The 7118-nt window shown below is 36.6% G+C and overlaps 1 pseudogene; it reads right to left on the reverse strand.

Moving 5' to 3' along the window:
- Nucleotides 1-4407: 4407 nt before the first annotated feature.
- Nucleotides 4408-4980, reverse strand: LOC110210795 (actin-related protein 2/3 complex subunit 4 pseudogene; annotated as a pseudogene).
- Between the last annotated feature and the right edge of the window lie 2138 nt (nt 4981-7118).

Consider the following 7118-nt stretch of genomic DNA (forward strand, 5'->3'; position numbering starts at 1 on the left):
TTAAGTATATTTTAATATGTTTGAGTAGGTTTAGCCATTCTTACAATATTTTGGCTATAAAAGGCCAAGTTCTCTATTTCTAAGAGAAGTCAAGATTAGTTACATGCCAGTGAAAGCTCTTCTAATAAGAGTAATGTGAATGAGTATCAATATGACTCCACAAAGTTCTACAAAAGATGTTGAGTGCAAGAATTCAGAATGTTCATTTCACATATCTCGAAGGAGATATTATGATATCTTTGGAAGGGGTAAATATTATTGTTTGTATCCTGAAAAGATCTGCTTTGAGTAATGATTCCCTTTACAATGGGAAGATTGATCTTTTGCCCTGCTCCAATGATCTAATAAATAGTAAGTCCATTTTATTTTCTTAAATAGTGCCAGCAGAACCTGGTCCACTTAGTCTGAGGTTATGGCCTTCATGTTGGATGCCCAACTTTATGCAAGTGCAGAGGCAGAATTCAACACTTTTTTTCCTTTATGGAAGAAATTTTATTTTCTCCCTCTGAGACTAGAGACTACACATTTTCTATAAACTGGAATGATGTAACTGTTTTGTTTATAATATGCCATGTAATCTCTGTTTCAAGGAATTTCTTTATATAGTAAACATATGCTTTTTGAAGGACCCCTTTGAACAATTTAAAAGAATTGTGAACCTAGTAAAGGATAATTTAATTACTACACAGACTATAATATTGAAAAAAAGTTAAAGATGAACTGAATTTAGAAAAACATTGCAATTTTAGAGAAATGGGAAATATATCAATAGTATTAAATGTTCTAGCTTATATACTATTTTTCATAGAATTAAAATAAATTTTTTTCATGCTCAAAAGATCTTGTTTTATGGACGGAGATGCTAAGATGCTGAAGGAAGTGTTGCCATTGTTGATGGAACTAAAAGTAGAATACATATCTCATTTCTATTAGTGAATATGTACTCAGGCATAAATCTGAATCCGAAAGGAACAGTTAGCCAATTCATTAATTAATGTCTACTTACATTATTGAGGTTCAATCATTGCTCATTTTCTTAAACGTATTGCCTTTAATCAAGAGAAATTTTTTTAAAAGAAACCAAAATCATGAATTTACTCTTTGTTCTTCTTTTTCCCTATTGGGTCTATATTCCATCTATACTAAAATTGATTCTTTGATACTTTTGTTTTCTCATCAATATTGATACTCTCTCCATTGCTGCAGATTTGCCCTCCCATCTGGTGAGACCCTTGTTCATTACCTGTCAAGAAAAGGAGTCTACCCATTGTAACAGGGAACTATTTCTCTTACAATTTCATGTTCTTAAAAATTTGTTTTTGGTTTTTGTTTGTTTGTTTCAGGGAAAAACTTAGGACAATTTAAAATGTCCCACAGTTTCCAAAATTTAATATCTTCTGCCCTCATCCTTTTATTTAAATTTGGACTCAGTACATCTGTACTCTCTTCCCACTGGCCATATATTGGTGGACCAGTTCCTTGGAGTGTCCATTAAACTGTATCACATAATCACATTACTTTATGTGGTCATCCCCTCTTCCTCAAATTGTCATATGTAAATTTATCTGTTTAGATCTTATATTTCACCACTTCATCAGTAGAATTTACACTAAGATCCTTACAGAGAGTAACTACATTTTGTTTTTATATCTTTGATTTTTACCCACTGTCTTGAACATAAGAAAATTTTAATGGATGTTTGCTGGATTTGGAACAATGTCTCAAAAGTTACCAAATTCTGTATTCTGTTTGATCCAGCAACACTACTACTAGGTCTATATCCAAAAGAGATCAAAGAAAGAGGGAAAAGACTCATTTGTTCCAAAATATTACAGTGGGCTTTTTTTAATAATTAAAAAAACCTAGAAATAAAAGGGGTGTCCATCAGTTGGGGAATAGCTTAACAAATTTTGTCATGAAAATAATAGAATGTTATTGTGCCATGAGAAATAACTAAAGAGATAGTTTCAGAAAAAACTTTATAAACTCATATAATGTGAAGCAATCAGAACCATGAGAACATTTTATACAGAAAACAGTTTTAAAAGCCTTAAAAACTTTGAACAATGCCATGCATGACCTACCACAATTCCAGAAGATTGAGGAAGAGACAGAAACACAAATTAGACATACATTTTCGGACATGGCAAATGTACAGATTTGTTTAACAATGCTAATTTGTTAATAATCAATTTGAAAACCAATAACTATATTAGTTCTATCATGGAAAGGACAAATAATGGATGAGTGTCTTTGACTAATGCAGTTAGTATCAATGCCAGGACCATTAACCAGATTTGGGTATAGTTTTAATGTTTGCTAAGTGATACACACTAATATACATACATACATACATACATACATACATACATACATACATACATGCATGCATACATATATACACACATACATATGCACATATGTATATATAGGCCATATATGTATATGTGTCTATATACATGCATGTATATAGATGCATATATGTATATATGTATGTATATATTCTAATTTAATTTTCATGATGATCTTCTGGTATAGGTCTAAAGGGTATCATTATTGCCACTTTACAGAAGAGAGAACTGAGTCTTAGTGACACTAAAAAACTAACCTAAATTCACATGCATGTCTGATGCATTATCCAAACCTAAATTTTCTTGACTTAAAGGCCTATATTCCATCCATTATGTTACACTACTTCTAATGGAATATTTTAAATTTCTAGCCATTAAATTTCATTTTAGATTCAGTTCTATATTGTATCTTGTCAAGATCCTGTTATGCTATCTCTGCCATCCAATGTGTTCTGTATTCCTCATAGCTCTGTGTCATCTGCAGATTTGATAAGTATGGCATCTATGCTTTTAGCCAAATCACTCACTGGTAAAAATGTTGAATAGCATGAGGCCAAACACTATTCCATGGTTGCAGCAATTCCACAAGCTCTAAATCCAGCCAGCTGTGCTATTGCTTGGAGTAGGTGGCTAGATTATCTCTACAGAAATGGCAAATCCTTTGCTATAAGCCACGTAACAATGTCTATGGTATCTCCCTAATCTATAAGGTTATTAACCTCATCAAAAAGGAAGGTGTCTCTAGCATTACTTGCTGTCGTTGTTGTTTTTAATGTAAATTAATTTTATTGATGTCATATATTTTTACATCACCTAAATAGTCCCCTTATCCTTTCCTTTCTCCTCCCCAAAGACATTTCTCATAAGAAAGAATTTTGATGAAAAAGATGAAAAAGAAGTCAGGAAAAAAATCAGTTAAGTTGATCAAAATGTTGAAAAAAATTGACAATCTACACCTGTGGATATTTTATCTCTGCAAAGGGAGTAGGAAAGGGAGATATTTGTGCATGATCTCTTCTTGATAAAGCCATGCCAGCTCTTTGTGATCAACAAGTCATTTTCTAAATCTTTCCTAACTACATCTTTAATAACACATCTGCCAAGACGTTGCCAGGAATTGAATTTAAATTCACTTGACTATTTTTGCATTATCTTTTTTTTTTTTTGCAGCAGGAAAAGATTTAATGGGGTGAGGTCACCAGATTAAAAAAAGGCACAAGGAGTGCAAGAACAGGCAAAGGGATGGGTGCACTGATTGGCAGGGGCAACTACTAGGGAAGGATTCACCACCTCTAGCATGGACAGCAATGGACCCCCAAGAGCAAAGTATGAACAGAGGCTCTCCTCCCTTCCAGAACCTGCCTCTGTCCCAGGCTCCAGCTCCTGAGGGCTCCTAGGCACAGTTAGCTTTACCCCTACCTCAAGCCATTTTATGACAGCAGCCCCTCAGGCAGATGTCAGAAAGCCAAGAAACAGCCCCGTGGCCTTTGATGGAACCAAGGAGGCCCTGGGGAGAGGGAAACAAAGAAGTGTAGTCTGAAGCTCTCTTCCCTGAACATCTTGGGGGGGGGGTCAGGAGGATTGTGAAAAGGCCACAGCCCCTTTTGGCTCCAGGCCCGCCCATACCCACTGCAACCAGTAAAGTAACTGGAGGTGGTTAAGTTGCTTTATTTTTTTATTTTTATGCTTTTAGGCAACGGGGTTAAGTGACTTGCCCAGTGTCACACAGCTAGTGTCAAATGTTTGGTCTGAGGCCGGATTTGAACTCAGGTCCTCCTGACTTCAGGGCCGGTGCTCTATCCACTGCGCCATCTAGCTGCCCCTAAATTGGTTTATAAAAAGACAAAAGGTTACAGTGTCTTACAAGCACGGAGTTTTAAATTTCAAGAGATTTAAAAAAAAAACCTGTCCCAGCCCAGGGGACTAAATATTGATAGCCAAACCACTGGGTGTGGCCTTGCAGGTCTACTGCTGTTTTCTTTCCAATAGCAAGCTCTCCAGCCCCTGCCCTTCATCTCCAAGCCCTGTCCCTCCCCTTGCTCCCCTTGAGCTCCGCCAGCGCAACTTTGCAGAGAGACAAGAGAGGATGAGGAGGGAGCAGGCAGAGGTCCAGTCAGATGCTCTAGAAATTCTTGAGGAACTCCTCTGCCACAATAGGAGCTCGAGCATTGACCTACAGCTTCATTTCACTGATCTCCTTATCAATCTCCTCCACGAAGTGGATAAAAAAGTCCACCACTTTGTGTTTGTACATTTGCTCTGTGTGGAAATTTGTAATTAGGACACTGATATCATAACCCTCCACGGGCTTCCCACGCAAGATGAAGAAGTTCTCTGCTCTCATCATCATGAAGAGCATGAATTTGTGGCAAAGGATCTTTTCAATCTCATCAGCCTGTTTCACTGCAATGCTGACTCTAATAGAGTTGATAGTACCCTCGATCACAACCTTTTCCTTCTCATTGCTGCTAATGGTCACAGTTTGTAACAGGAGGTCTTTGCGACCCCTGACTTCTACCTCTGGCTTGTTGTGCCTCTCCACAACTCGGGAGGAGAAATTCTCCAGGCAAAGTGCAGCCTGCAGCGTGGCCCGCACGGCACTGAGGTAGGGGCGCAGAATGGCAGTCATTGCTGGGGCTGGCTAGGCCAGAAAGCGGAAGTTGCAGTATCTTTTTTCTAAGTTTGGTAGAATATTTTCATTTTTCCAGTACTATGTCATGTCACATCACCTGTTTTCTAAAATAATTCTTTGTTGTTGTTTTCTTTGTGAAACTTAACTTCAGCTGGAATTTGCATACGTGGCATTTTACTTTTTAGTGAATGTATAAATGGATAAATGCCCTTATTCAGGGTAGGAGGAAGGGTACTAGAGACCAAATGCTATGTAAACAAAAGACAGGTCTGATGAAAATGAACTTTCTGAAATCAGCTTACTTCTATAGCTGAAGCTGTTATCAATTTCAGCAGCATTATTCTTCCAAACCAGTAATTTTAAGAATAATAGCTAATGCGGACATCAATAAACTCCGAGTATTAGTTGGAGACTGTATCACTATGGTAATACATAACTGCAATCTTCCAAGATATATGCAAGTCAGAGGGTTATTTGGGAGTCAGCTATATATGGCTAGGTGTCTTGGGCTATTAAATCCAGTTTGATTCCCCTCTGCTCTTACAGATACATAGACCGTAAAGAGAAAGAAAAAGAAAGAAAGAAAGAAAGAGATTCTAGGTGCATGGCACATTATATTATAAATGTGTATATCCTAACACTTTCCAGACTTGGAAAATTACTAATTGCTCTAGGGAAATGCAGCATTTAGTGACCTCCTTTAAAAAAAATTGCCTTAACATTTGCTACCAAGCAATGATTCAGTCACTTAATAGACTAACTTGTAATTGTTAACACGGAAAAGAGAAGAAAATGTTTTACCCCCCAATGATCCATTCTGCCTCAAATCCTGGGAGCAGAATATCAAAACTGTAAGTAAAGCCGACACCCACCCTCCCTTATCTCAAGTATATTGGACCATGGGGATTAGAAAACTAGACATCTTATGTTCTTCTGACCTTTAAGTCATTCTATTTGGCAATAACCAAATGTAACCACTTCCTGCTGTTACACACACACACACACACACACACACACACACACACACACACGGGGGGAGGGAGAGAGGGGAGAGAGAGAGAGAGAGAAGGAAATGATGGAGCAATTGGTCTCTTCACACACTCACAGAATATGAGACTTTGAAGGGACTTTACAAGCTATCAAGTAGAACCCGTGTCTCCACAGAATCCCCATTATAATATACCAGAAAAGCTTCTGTGTTGAAGACTTCCAAAGAGAGTAAACTTCCCCTTTCCCTTAAGGAAGTTTATTCCACTTTTAAACAGTGCTTTCTAACTAATAATAATAAATAATAATAATAATAAATAATGAGAAAGGACTTTTTAATCGAGTATCACTTATGGATTAGGAGCTCTACATAATGAAAGTAATATATAGGAACTGTGAAAGAATATTTGGATTGTTAAAATATTTAAACTCTTTTCTCTGTGTGCTTTATCTACCTACATGTGTATAGCTAGATAGATGGATAGATAGACAGATATAGATGTATATCAAAGAAAATCCAATAATTTTTTTTTTAGTGGAAGGGCAGGAAACGGTGTTTCTTCACTGCCTTTAGTGTTTCAATGTGTTCGAATACTGATTCTGCTACTTACAGTACATGATCTTGGCTATTCTCTGAGTTCCAATTTTTTTCATTCTAAAATTTGAGGGAGTTCTGTCCGTGGATCTCTAGGAGTTTTTCCAGCTTTAAAACTGATAACCCAAATCTCCTGTAATGTTCATTTTAGCTTGATGTCGTTGGTTTAAAAATATGTATAATGCATTTGCAGAAGTATAACCTATATCAGATTGCTTGCTGTCTTGGGGAGGGTGGGGGGAGGAGAAAAAGGGAGGAAAAATTTTCAACTCAAAAGCATATGGAAAAAATAAATTTAAAAAAATAAATAAATACAAATTGCAAAAGAAAAAAAAGCAAAAAAAAAAAGAAATTTGGGGTCTGAGAACATGAATTCAAACTGTGGCCTAGTCACTTTCTACCTGTGCCCAAATTATCTAACCTCTCTGGGATGCAGTTTCCTCATTTATGAAATGAAAGGTGTAGACTAGATGTCATCTAAGCTGGACTTTAGATACAATCTAATATGATTCTGTTACAAATATCATTTTTGCTTAAATCTCTGATACTGTTG

The sequence above is a fragment of the Phascolarctos cinereus genome, unplaced genomic scaffold, assembly GCF_003287225.1.
Source record: "Phascolarctos cinereus isolate Bilbo 61053 unplaced genomic scaffold, phaCin_HiC Scaffold_726;HRSCAF=1367, whole genome shotgun sequence".
Classification (NCBI taxonomy): domain Eukaryota; kingdom Metazoa; phylum Chordata; class Mammalia; order Diprotodontia; family Phascolarctidae; genus Phascolarctos; species Phascolarctos cinereus.